Source organism: Lagopus leucura, unplaced genomic scaffold (assembly GCF_019238085.1).
Source record: "Lagopus leucura isolate 7727_CA_CO unplaced genomic scaffold, USGS_WTPT01 Super-Scaffold_73, whole genome shotgun sequence".
In the NCBI taxonomy this organism is placed as follows: Eukaryota; Metazoa; Chordata; class Aves; order Galliformes; family Phasianidae; genus Lagopus; species Lagopus leucura.
The window spans coordinates 41170354-41184342 of record NW_024962252.1 but is presented as its reverse complement, the minus strand read 5'-3'; positions in this window follow the sequence as shown (position 1 = coordinate 41184342).

The window sequence follows — 13989 nt, the reverse complement described above, 5'->3', positions numbered from 1 at the left end:
TGAAAAATACAGTGACCAACAACAAAGCTAAACTCATGCTGATCAATAAAGCAATTATACCTGGGAGTTGTCTCAGTCTCCAAAATGTAGAGGAAGGACTGGCTTTTTTTTTTTTTTTTTTTTTTTAAGAATGGATAGCCCAAGGTTGTATCCTAAAATTGTTAGCTTGTTATATGATTTAGGGTCTACCTGTAGTGGCAGAGAGCATTTCAACAGTTTGCTGGGGAAATGGCAATGATTTGTGCCTGTCAAGTGGAATTTCTCCATTGAAACCTCCTACCAGATTTAATTAATGCTCTTGTTGACCTGCACCAGCTTCTCAGAAAGTGCTTCTCATCTGGTCTCGTAATTCTCTCTCAGGGTATCCATAAACACGGCATGCTGTGGAATGCTAATATTGGCTGTGTGAGGGAGTCACCTTCCCTGTACGCTGAGCAGATACAGCTGTCCATTGTATAAGTAGTTCAAACTTTAAAAAGATATGCTCTACCACATTTTAGATCAAGGGGTTTTTTTTACCTACCAATTGGAATTTATCTTCCACTTATCTGCTTTTCAAAGTCATTAGCACTGTTCAGCTGGGGAAATAGCTAAATTGTAGCTGAGGCTGGTGGGCATAAGAGACAAACCTATGAAGCAATTAGTAACTGAATGCCCTGGACATGTAGCTAAGTTTAAATGTGTATGTGCTGGGCTATGTCATCAAAGTTGGCTGATGAGGATGTCTAGTGTTACTCTGATTCCTGATACTCTCTGTAAAGGGTAACAGGTCTTATATGTTCTAAATAAATAAGCAGAGAACTCCAGATGTGGAGTCCTCAGTACAGGGGAGACACAGACTTGTTGGAAATGTCCAAAAGAGGGCCACAAAAGTGATGCAAGGGATGGAACACTTCCCTTTGAGGACAGGCTGAGAGAGTTGGTGCTGTTCAGCCTGGAAAAGAGAAGGATATGAGATGAGGTCTTTCAGTATTTAAAATGGGAGCTACAAGAAAGAAGGGAACAGACGCTAGTAGTTGTGATAGGACAAGATGAAATGGTTTCAAACTTAAAGAGGGTAGATTTAAGTTGGATGTAAGAAATTTTTTACAGTGAGAGTGGTGTGGCACCAGAACAGGTTGCCCAGAGGTATTTTGTGGTCCTCCTTTGGATGCACTCTGACAGGTTCATATTTCTCTCCTGTACTGAGGACTCCACATCTGGACACAGTACTCCAGGTAAGGCCTCACCAGCAAAGTAGAGGGACAGGATCCCCTCTCTTGATCTGCTGACCATGCTTCTGTTGATGCAGCTCAGGATATGGTTGGCTTTCTGGGCTGTGAAGGCACATTGCTTCTCATGTCCAGCTTCCCATCCACCAGTACACCCAAGTCAGCAGGGCTCTGCTCTAATCTTTTGTCCTGCAGCTTGTACTGATAGTGATGGTTACTACAACCCAAATGCAAGACCTTGTACTTGGCTTTGTTGAACCTCATGACTTCTCAAATCGTTAATGGAAGCTTATGTGAGAAACCTATGCTCTTGTTCTCTGATATTGCTTCATAGTTACTGTCACTGTTACAACTCAAGACACAGCCACCCTGGAAACCTGAGCTGGGACAGAGTGCTGACACTGTTGACATTTTAAATACATGCTCATCTTGTTATGCTCCAAGGCAATCAGTCAGTGCTTTTACCACAACTCCCAGTAATGGATCTGAAAAACAGCACTAACTTGCGTCACTGACATATAGTTCCTCTGGTAGCTTGATTCCCTTCTTCTTTCTTCCTCTTTTGTTCATGCTTTTCTGTTTGCCAGCACAGTAACTATCTACACAGAGTGGTTTTCATATAGGGCAGATATTAGCAGTGATAAGTCATCTGAAAAAAACCCTAACTTTTAAGTTTGTACACTCTAAGACATCCAATGCTGAAAAGTTTTGTTGCAATATGCTTGTCATAGTGAGACCTGCCTGGGAGTTCCCTAGTGATCATGTATGGATTGTTAAAACACTGAACTCATTTTCCTGCATTTTACCAGTAGATCTTGTATTGTTATAGCATTCCTTTTCCTCTCTAACACTTCAAAAATATGTTTAGGATGATAGCTGACACTGATCTATCCTCAGCTGGTGAGCTGGAGAAGAAAATGAAAGAGCAGAAAGTAAGTCATTGCTGAGGGTTCACATTACTTACAAACCTTCCCTTGAATAATCTGGGCTCAGAGATACTTTCATTGTAACATTTCTTGCTCTGTTCCACTGAACTGAATAGAAGAAAAAATGATATTTTGAAATGTATTACCAATATGTGGCTGAATCATTAAAGATTTAAAGTTGCAATGGAGTAGACGTTACTTGCTTTTATTTATGTGAGCAACAGAGCTTATTTGTACAGCCTTATTTTCAAAATCTGCCCATCTCCACACAGAAAAACAAAACAAAACACACAAAAAAAACCCAACCACTTCTGATTTCTGTAGATTTCAACACACAATTCTTGTGAGAGAACTTTTAAACTGTGCATCAGATTGAGTTCCCATGTAAATATGTGTGACTCCTTCCAAAGTACCATGTGCTGAATTTATCTACTATCCTATACGATAAACTCTATCCCTGTAGGATTGCATTTGGCCTGAGATTTAGAAATCTCTCCTCTTGTTAGTTCTGGTTGCACAGAGCCTTTTGGGGATAACTCCAGTGAGTGTGAGCAGCAGCATCCAATTCTGTGCTCCAGTTTTCACAGACATACAAAGCAGCAGGGGAAGCAAAGATGACAAGTCACACTTAACGTCAGCTCTGTGAAAAGATTAGTATTAATGGCTTAGAAATCGAATTAGCCACTCCTTTTCTTTTAGTGAAAGCTGGTATGTCAAAGGTTGCTGTCTCTCAGGAGAACAGTGGGGTGCAGATGGCTGAAAATCCTGTCATGCTTTTATGGAAAATAAGATTTTGGCGCATCGTTTTTCTTCAGATCTTGGAACTCCTGAGGAAGCCACACTGTCACCACCTGGCTGGGCTCCCCCCATCCAACCGCTTCCATCTGTAGCCATCTTTCCTCCCTTACTGAACAGATTTCTTACACAGACTGGTAGCTGTTTGCCAGACAGTGTTAGGTGGCTGTCAGCAAATGGGATGCAAATCACTTTTCTATTTGTTTAATTGAAGTTTCTTCTCTTGTCTTTCATTCATCTTCAGTGACGGTCAAGGGCAACAGTTTGAGGCTTTTAAAAAAGAAAAAAAATAATGTTTCTGTCCCAGTTAATGTCTGTTTGTGGGAATATATTACTTTTATTCATATGTGGCTTAATGCTGGATTTATTTCATTATTAGATCCCTTTCATACCAGTGTTCATCTTTACCAAGAATTCACATGTACCTTTCCATGAGACATTCAGAAGACTGTGCATCTTAAAAGTCACTAGATAAGTTGTTTGATTCCTATTTGTTAGCCCAGAAAACATGCGGAAGCCCAAGACATTCATTCAGGACATTCATCCAACCTCTTCTTGGCTTTGCATGAATTGCAGTTTGTCAGAGTAGGTTAGTGCTTTAGTACTTCATATGTAATTCCTCCAGCATTTTGGTAGTCCAGAGGAGGATGGACATTTTTTCTCCATTGTGGATTGTGACCTGTTCCACAAAATTCTGTTTATTGTAGGCTTTTCTTTTTCCAGGCATTAAAGGGTGTATGGTAACTGTTGAGTCACGGCGTGAACCACTGATTGAACACCTGGGGAAAGGACCACCAGGTCAGCCCTGAGAGCACAGGTGAAGGCAATTCACCTGTGTAACCAGGAGAGGTGGAGCCTGGCTGCACCTCTCTTAGACCCCATTTATGAGCTGAATGGCACTGTGGAATGATCTCTGGTTGGAGATTCATCCCTTGTGGAGTCTTTTTTGGGAGCCTAGACCTTTGGAGATGGGTGGGCACCTTTACTTTTCCTATGAAATACCATTCTATCTGCACTGGTCCCTTTGCTGTTACATTCCTGTATTGCCTTTCTGCTGCATTAATCTTTCTAATTATAACAAAGGTGATCAACAATTTGAATTTTCCCTTCTTTTAAATATTGTCTGGGCCTCTACAGAAGTATGCAGAATGTCCACCTAGATTTGGGGCTATTGGAAAGAAGGAGAGAGATGCTTCAGTGGGATCTTTTGGGACAGGGTAAGGGGAAATGGTTTCAAACTAAAAGATGAGATTTAGACTGCAATGGAGTCTCTCTTGCCCAGAGAGATGGTAGAAGACCCATCTCTGGAGACATTCAAGGCCAGACTGGATGTGGCTCTGAGCAGCCTGATTTAGCTGTAAGTGTCCAAGTTCATAGCAGCAGAAATGGGTATTTGACCTTCTAGGGTACTTCCTGATCAAATTATTTTATTATTTGCCAGCAGTTTCAAAGTACGTTGAATCACAGCTTTTGCGCCATTATTGATATATTGGAGTATAGCAAATATCTAGAGAGATCTCCATAAATCATTTTTATCATCTGTAGTCTTGCTGCACAGAGAAGAAAACTCCTGGAGACACTGTCCAGGAGTACAAGAGGGAATGGTGGGCATCTCACACTAGCATTTCATTGGAAGAAGGCATCCCAGACTTGCTATGGAGGGCCATCAAATATTTACTGTTACTTTAACCTGAGATTCAGGTATGAAATAGGGTCTCCAGCACCACCCCTTTTGATGACTGTCAGCTGATGCAAGGCTTGCTAATGTAATCAGCTTTCAGGTTCTCTGACTGATCTTTCTTAAATGCAGTTTTCCTGAAGAATTTAGCTTGAGGTATAAATCAGTCCTCATTTTAGAACCAAGACAGTTATTTTGTGCAGACTGAAAAGGAAAGGGTAAAAGTAAATTTGTATTATTATTATGTCTGTAGGTTAGCAATTTGGTTTAACTCACAAAAGAGATCTCTTCTGAGAGAGACAGAAGAGACAGCAGTTCCTCTGGCTTTCTGTATAGCTTGATGCAAATGGTTGCTTCTTGAAAGTAAGTTGTTACCAGTTATATGGATGCTTTGATTTTGTCATGTATTTTTAGCAGAATGCTTGAGCCGGATATATTAAACTAAATGTAACAAATGCCCCAACTCCATCATGGTTAGTTTTTTCTGGTACTACCCAAAATGTTCTTGTGAACCTTGTGTTGCTTGTGCCTCTAAAAGTATTAGCATAGTTAAGAAACAAAGATACTGCTGTTAAGGAAAAAAGGAATCCCTAGCAGTGTTTCAGCAGACTCTTGGTTCCTTGCAGGTTATCCTAAATTCTCTACCACATCTCATTCTTATTTGCTGAACGCTGCTCACAGCATCATGTCAGGTTACAGGAGCCTGTGCTGTCCTCCAAGCAGCCACTTTTCTGCCCATCTTAATAGCTGCTCTTCTTCCTTGTAGCCTAGGGCCACCTAACTCTCAGGAGGGAGCAGAGTGCCAAAGATACTATCTTCTTCTGTAATAACACCCATCTTGCTCCTAACTCTTCCCATCTTCCAGCATTTGCCTGCGTGCTCCTTTCCTCCTCACTCACATCTCAGGATGACCCTCAAGGGGCTCTGGGGCAGCTGTAGAACATCTGCCTGACCATCCAAGAAGTGGACAGTCAGTCCAATGCCTTTAAGGGCGAATCCATTACTTTTGATCCAAGATGGATCTATTCAACTAGAAACCAGTGCTATTAAAAATAAGATGCAAAGCAACTGACAGATATACAGTGAACAGATATACACTTCTTTGGGTAAGGAACTGGTTAGAGGGCCGTGCCCAGCGGGTCGTGGTGAATGGAGTGAAGTCCAGCTGGCGACCCGTTTCAAGTGGTGTCCCCCAAGGGTCGGTACTGGGGCCGACCTTGTTTAATATCTTTATTGATGACCTGGATGAGGGGATTGAGTGTACCCTCAGCAAGTTTGCAGATGATACCAAGCTGGGAGGTGGTGTTAATCTGCTTGAGGGTAGGGAGGCCCTTCAGAGGGATTTAGACAGGCTGAACCGCTGGGCTGAGGTGAATGGGATGAGGTTCAACAAGGCCAAGTGTCGGGTCCTCCATTTTGGCCATAACAACCCCATGCAGCGTTACAGGCTTGGGGATGAGTGGCTGGATGAGTGTGAAGAAGAGAAGGACCTGGGGGTGTTGGTTGATGCTCGGCTGAACATGAGCCGACAGTGTGCTCAGGTGGCCAAGAGGGCCAACGGCATCCTGGCCTGCATCAGAAATAGTGTGGCCAGCAGGAACAGGGAGGTGATCATCCCCCTCTACTCAGCACTGGTGAGGCCGCATCTCGAGTATTGTGTTCAGTTTTGGGCCCCTCACTACAGGAAAGATGTTGAGATCCTGGAGTGTGTTCAGAGAAGGGCAACAGAACTGGTGAGGGGTCTGGAGCACAAACCTTATGAGGAGCGGCTGAGGGAGCTGGGATTGTTCAGTCTGGAGAAGAGGAGGCTCAGGGGAGACCTCATTGCACTGTACAACTTCCTGAAGGGAGGTTGTGGTGAAGAGGGATTTGGCCTCTTCTCCCAGGCAATGAGCAGGACACGGGGCAATGGCCGCAAGTTATATCAGAGGAGGTTCAGGTTGGACATAAGGAAGAACTTCTTCTCTCAGAGAGTGGTCAGGCACTGGAATGGCCTGCCCAGGGAGGTGGTGGAGTCACCGTCCCTGGCAGTGTTCAAGACGCATGTGGATGACGTGCTGCGTGATATGGTTTAGTACTAGTGGTGGCAATGGTGATGAGGAGACGGTTGGACTGGATTATCTTATAGGTCGTTTCCAACCTTGTGATTCTTGTGACAGAAAGGCCAAGCTCTCAAGTTGAAAGATTAGACTAATTTTAGCAACTCAAGCAGCCCTAGAACTGTGAATGAAACTCTAGCAAACATCCATAATTGATCAAAATCTCTTCCGAAGCTTTTGAGATTTAAATCCCTAGTAGGGTAACTGATGCTTTTATTGTAACTCAAGTTATAAGATGACAGACCAGGGGAACTTCAAGAAAAACAAGTGGTACAGCATGTTTGTGTATGGTAGGACAGAGTAGGATTGACTTCTTGTTTAGCCTGGATGAAAAGCAGTGTCAGAGAGCACTACCCGTGGGAGCAGTTTCTGAGGAATAACATGTCACACTTAAAATTGAATCTTCTGAATGTGTTCTTTGTTCTGAGTTTTGGACTCTACTGTGATGAAAGGTTTAAGAAATATTTAGGTCTGAGCTATATTCTTCCTCTACCTAATATTAATACTGACATCTACTTCTGTGGGAGCAGGTCCAGACTGCTGCTTGGCTCCTTCAAAATGCAATAAATGTAATGCCATTAAAAGGAAAGCTATTACACTAATTAAAATGAGATTCATTTTCTAAATGCCAAGAATACACATATTACTGAAAGATCTACGACCATCAAAATGCTATGGAGCAGAACAGAATACCTACAGTGCGTGCTTCCTGAAGCTTCCTAGGTCCCAGTCATCAGTACCTGGAGATGTAAGAATGACCCCTGATGGTCAAAGGAGTCAAAAAATGACCAAAGTTCTTCAGCTTGTAAAATAGCAGGGAAACAAATCTTTGCAATGCTTTGGAAACATTTAAACAGCCCCTTCAGGGTATTTAAAGATGAAAAGCGGTAAGAAAGAAAAATAAGTTAGGATGAAAGATAGCATTTTATGCCATTTTCTATTTTAATTAAATACATCTGTTTTAATTAAATACATCATGCTCTAAATTTGTTGAGTTCTGTGTTCATTATCCAGAATATACTTCTTATAGATTCTAATAAGGATATAATTACATATTCTTGTAATTATAATTCAATATACGCCATCTTTGGGCAACACAGACAGGAAATAAATAATGTATATTTCAAGCCTAATTTAATTTTCAGTGATTAAAAAGTAATTAACACCAGTTTAGGCAATCTGTACAATCTCATTTCTTGCCATCTCTTTAATTTCCTTGGAGCTGAAAAAACTAACAGCTTTTTAAATGAAACAAAACAACTGTTGTTTTGGTCTTTCCAGGCTGTTCACAGTAAATCCTGCTATCCTCATGCCTGTAAGTAGTTGTAACAATTCCAGTGAAATCCCTCGCTCAGTATTTAAGTGGAAATGAAATGCAGCCCTTGAGCTGCAGAAGTACAGAGCGAGGCAGAGTCAGAGCCTCTGCTGGGTCCAGCGCAGCAGCTGCTGCCACATGCTCTGCCATGGGGTAGTGGGCCCCTAATGTGTGGGTCTGGCAGCAGCAAGGCCCTGACACACAAGCTCTGCATTGGTATTTTTTATTTGGGCCTTTTTACGCAGAGCATTTGGCTTCTGGTTCCTCTTTTGGATGTTTTCTTGTCTGGCTCCTGTGCTCTCTACTTTTAAAGATATGGGTTACAATGACCAGTTTTTGTTGATGCATGTCTTCCTCCTTCCTTCACTGATCTTCCTTCCTCTTTCTCTACCTCTCTATTTTTCTCTTTGGGCCATATTTGATTTTAGCCAGGCATCTGCTTGTAGTGCTTAAGTGAAGTCACTCTGCTGCTGCTTGTGTAATTCTGGCTTACTGCAGAAGCTAAATTCTAAGTTATAATCTGCCTTTAATTGCAGCAGGGTCAATGTGCTTCTCATCTGTTAAGTGTGAGCAGCAGCGTCCTATTCTGAAATCCCAGGAGAGCAAGCACTTGCTGCAGAGCCCTGCCGTGCTGTGGAGTGCACGTGGACAGACCACGAGAGCAGAACAGGGCAGCTGATACCATAGACTATGGAGATGTTTGCCTGCATTATTTTGTCATGCAGATTTAACTATTTTCTATAGCACAGAGTTAGCACATCTTAAACAGCTGACAGATTTTTTTAAGAGAGTCAGGACTGTTTGTTTTAATAATGTTCGTGCACTTCGAGTGTTGTATCAGTACTAAAGTATGTTTTGGCATCTTACTTTTTCAGACTATTTGGAGATATTAGAACTTCTCTATGTATCTCATTATTAATATATCCACATTACAACACATACATAATTTCTGAGTTCTGTCAGTTCTTTTAAGTTTAAGCTACCAGTTCTACAAAACTTTAACAGGGAATAAGGAGCATACTAATGTTAAGAGATCATTAAAGAAAATTTGCAGACATTCATTCACCAGTCTGTAAGTAATAATAATTGCTCTACCTGTGAATATCTTTGGTAATAAGCTTTTCTGTTTATGTTCTGTAGGGAACAGACAAGGAAAGGGACTGTCAGACTTGACTGCTGTCACTGTTATGATGAAATACCTCCGGTAAGTTGTTTTACAGATCTTTCCACACCAAATTTTTGTCAGTGTAGAGCAAGAATTCCCAAATGCCATTGTTTTGCTTGCTATACTGCTGGTAAATTTTTGCATCTTCAAACACATTCAATTCAATAAGCGATAAATATGCTTTTGCAGCTAATAGGGATTGGCTTTTTATCCTCTGGCTGTTAACCCCAATGACAAATGTGAAAAGGGTCAACCCAGATGGATCTCTTTAGGAGTTTGCACTTTGCTTTTGTATTCTTCCTTGGCATAATATGTACCACAGAAATTGGCCTGTTTGGAAATGCCAAGGTGAATATACTACAGCAATGTGACTGCCAAAAAGTGAAGAATAAGTACCCGTTTAATATTACTAGGAGTAGTTAATTTTCCTGTCTTTCTTTTGTTCAATTTCCGAATGCTTGGTGTTTAGCTGTTGCACGTACACACTTCTTAGCATTTTCATATTCTGCACTTTGTTTTCTTTTCACGGCCCGTCGCCTAGGAATTGATTTTACTTCCCACAAGGAATTCTCCGTAAATAAAATCTTGGGAATAACATTTTAACCTAAACAGTCAATCATTGTAATTCTGTTTATTCACTTAATCAATGGTTTACAGATGATAAAAAATACACCTTGGCTCTGAGACAGTGGGAAACTTATGCAGTCCTAGCCTGAATCCTTTCACACCAGTTGCATAAAGACCCTACGGCAAAGCGTTATTAATAGGAGTTGTTGATAGATGTCAAAACACCGTATTTCTTAACGAATAACTTCTACTTGGGAACATCAACCAGCAGGCACAAATGAGTTGGCCTGGATGGGTGTTCCCATATTCATTTGTATTTATACTAGGGAAATAGTTATTTCAAAAAGCAGTCTTATTTATGTAAAGGTAACACAGTGAGCAATACGGGCATACCATATACTGAGGCACTGGCAGTGAGAAAGTGCCTCAGTCTGCTGTAGGATTGCATTTTAAGTTAATTGCTTCATTTTTTTTGTCATTGCAAGGTTGTGCATATGCATAGCAATTTATGCACGTCACTTTCTGTTGGTTATTAATAAAAGCTTTTGTCATTTTAATGAATAACTTTCATGACATTGAAAGCATATGTTAATAGGTGTAAAATGTAAAGTGTATCTTTAAAAATCAGGAATTACTATCACTAAGGCACTTAGTGGATGGGGGAGGCAGGCCGTTAATGCCAGCGTTCCAGTGATATGTGCTTTAAATACACGGTGTGATCACTTGCTAGTACTCAAAATACCTTACCCACTTCCAGTGCTAAGCAGGAACCAGTGATTAAAAGATTGTTTGTGACCGAGAAGCTGGGGCTAAAGATAAAAAGGGAAACATCATAACAGTTTTTAATTGTATCACTTAGGTGAGAAAAATCTTACCTGATGCTGTTAACCGGCAAGTAAGGTGTCACTGAACAAGTCAGAATGAGAATCTAGGGATGATTCATGTACCCTGAGAACAGTTCTTGTCCAAGAAAATCCTTTTAAAGGTCATGAGTGAACGCTTCGTGCATGAGCAGATTCTGAATGTAGAAACTATTTTCTTGAAAAAGTAACTTCTCGTCCCACTAAGTGAAAAGTTCTTTGTTCCTTCAGTGGAAGAAGGTTTGGCCTGCAACTAGAATTGAATTAAAGGGAAATCTCTGACTGATACTTGTATCTCAAATCCTGCTACTGCAAAGGCCATGTAATCTGAATTACAGAATATGCTTGTACTTAGAAGTGTGAAACACATTTAGAAATAAGCCTTGATGTTTAGACTACACCTATAAGTGTTCTTGGTATGTCTCTTCACTGATCTAAATTCTGACAAAAGAAGTGGGTTGAGGGGTGATTTAATGGGAGGCTAAACTTTTCACATTAAATTCACATTACATGTTATTTTGCATTTCCCAGGAATAATTATTTATATATGTATGATAGTAGATTCTCATAGGGTGTCCTGCTCTGTCAAGGACTTTGAGCATCTAAATATGTTGCAGATTATATTTTGTCACTAACTAAAGTGGATACGTATGCTTAATGAAACAGATTTGATGTCAGTGTATGATGTTATGTTTACTAAATCAGTGCAAAACCATTTTAAAAGTCTTTCAACTCACCTTTTTTAAAAAAAATCTTTTGTGTGAATAAAAGAATACTGTTCAAAACATATTCCTTCTTTGAACAGTTACTTTAAAATTGAGTTCTACGTTTTCCTCCCATTAGAGAAGAGTTGCTTTTAGTGAATCGGTACTCTGTATGTACATAAAAGAAGAACAAGGCTGGCCTCCCTGACTTGTAAGATTAATTTGGTACCTGTATTTTAGCTGGGTTTTTACAAATTATCTACAACTAACTAAAGAAGTCTTTCAAACGAATCTCTTCTCGAAAGGAACCTGTGGAATGCTACAACTTGCACTGGGTTCTGTGAATTGCAAGCAAATAGGGTCAAGTTAAGGATTTTTTTCAACGTGAATAATGTACAGCAGGATCTAGAGTTCTTTTTCTACAGTGTCATCTCTACAGGCCTCAAGGAATTAATAAAACAAACAAACAAAAAACTTACATTATCAGTGAAAACAATGAGCTTAACAGAATGTCTATGAAGAGCGAACCACAGAAGTGTAACCCTTCCTCTTCACTTTTGGAGTAAGACAAGTTTGACATTTATAGATTTTGAGCTTGTACATAGGCTTGTGCAAGAGGTTAAGACAAACAGATAAGGAGCTGGCAAAGTAAAATAGAAGAAGCATAGTCTAGAGTTAAATAATTACTCTGAGTGCTAAGGGTAGTTTCAACCATGTGGGTACACAACTGAAAATGCTGGAAATACATCAGTCTGATAGAAATCCCATATTTGCCTCCTTGCTGAGGTAAATAAAACAAAAGTGATTGATTTTGCTTATGTTGTATACGCTTTCTGCAGTAAGAAGTTAGCATTGATACATTTCTAAAACTCATCTAAGCCTATAATCTTTTCTTTACAATGATCTGAATCAATCCAGTGGGCCTGGAAAATTATTTCCTTCTTTTCTTTAACATGCACAATAGGAATTTCTGTTATGAGTGATATTTCTAGCTGTGATAATAAATTTTCTTAGAACTTGATGAGGAATTGTTTGGATATTGTATTCCAACTGGCTGAAATCAATGTCCATTCTTGAATTTGAAAAGGAAGTATCTAGTATTGATCTCAGATCATTAGTTTGCAAAGAACTAGCAAATGTACTGCTGGGAATAAATCTTTACAAGAAGTGGAGGAGAAGCACCCTAAAACATTTCAGTGATTCAGATATTTTTTTCAGAGGTTCTTCCTCAAGAGGAGCTTTGAATTGAAAATGCTTCCCTTTTTAAAAAGGAGTATTTCATGTTATACTTAGCTTTAAATTTATCCTTGTCTGTTCCCACACTATGAAGCAACTGAATTTAATTGAAGAAACAAACTAAAAAGGAATTTTTTATTTTTTTTTTAATAAATGTTACTCAGGACTGTTGCTCCTTAATGAGAATAGCTAATGTGAAGGAAGATCTTTGCATAACAAAAAGACTGAATTCCAAAACAGTTCCTTATTAACCAGTAAAACAAACTTGCATAAGCATCTGTTTAGTACAGAAAGTACTATCAGTTCTAGAGATCCACAATTATAGTAGGAATTTGTTTTTTTGTTTTTTTGTTTTTTTTTTCCCACTCAGTGTATGTCAAAAATGACTGTTGACAGCAATTATTTAGCCCACGGGTATTTGTCTCTCAGCCCAGTGAACCTCTACAGTCTTCATTATCAGACCTAAATTACAGACCTAACTTACAGGTCTAATGCAGTGGATCTGATCATCCTGAGAACTGTTTGAATTTGTTGCAAATAGAAAATGGCTGCATTTGCAATCAATCCCCTTTGTTTGGATGAGGACAGGAAAATGTCTCACTGAGATAATATTGTTGGATAAATGCAATGGAGGGATTCATGCTTTGGCAGGTAATGACATAAAATTATCCAAATACAATCAGTGGTAGTAGGAATCTTCCTTACCAGTGTTCATACGAACATTTGCCTGGATCCCAAGAGAAAATGGCATTAGGTAAGCTCCAATAATCTCACGAGAAGATGCATCTCTTAGTAAGGAAAAATGCTTCAGAGTTTCATTTAGCCTCAAGAGTGTTACATCAGAAAAAGCAAAGATTTGGGTATCTGATTTAAAATTCATATCCACAAAGCCATGCAGTACTTCTGCACAGCCCAATGGGAGTTTCTGTGTGCCAAGTTTCCATTAAAAAAGTTCTCTTAGGATTTGAATTCATGTTTTGTATACAGTCTGTTGCTACCTCATACATATCTAAACTATGCTGAGGTTTTCGTTTTAAGCAAATATTTGCTGAGCTCATTGGTAAGATTAGGTCTATTTGTTATTCAATTAATTTAATTCCATGTATCCTTCAAGTACTTTCCCCATTTAAACTTCTGTTTAAACACTTGTTCATCTTGTGATTTTTGAACTCACGTTTCATAGGGATGCTTCAATTAGGTGTAGGATGTTATAGGATGAGGCAGTTTCAATCTCTTCTAATTCAAAATAAACAGCTTTACAAAACAATAAGAAAAAGATACAGCTGAATAATAATTTTGTGACTACACAACTTGTGCAGATAGGGGAAGGGAAAGAAGTCTCCAGTTTTTCTTTCCACTCCTGTGAATACTTTACATCAAATATCCTAGCAATAAATGGATTTGAAGTTGAAAGTTGAAAGCTTAAACTTCAT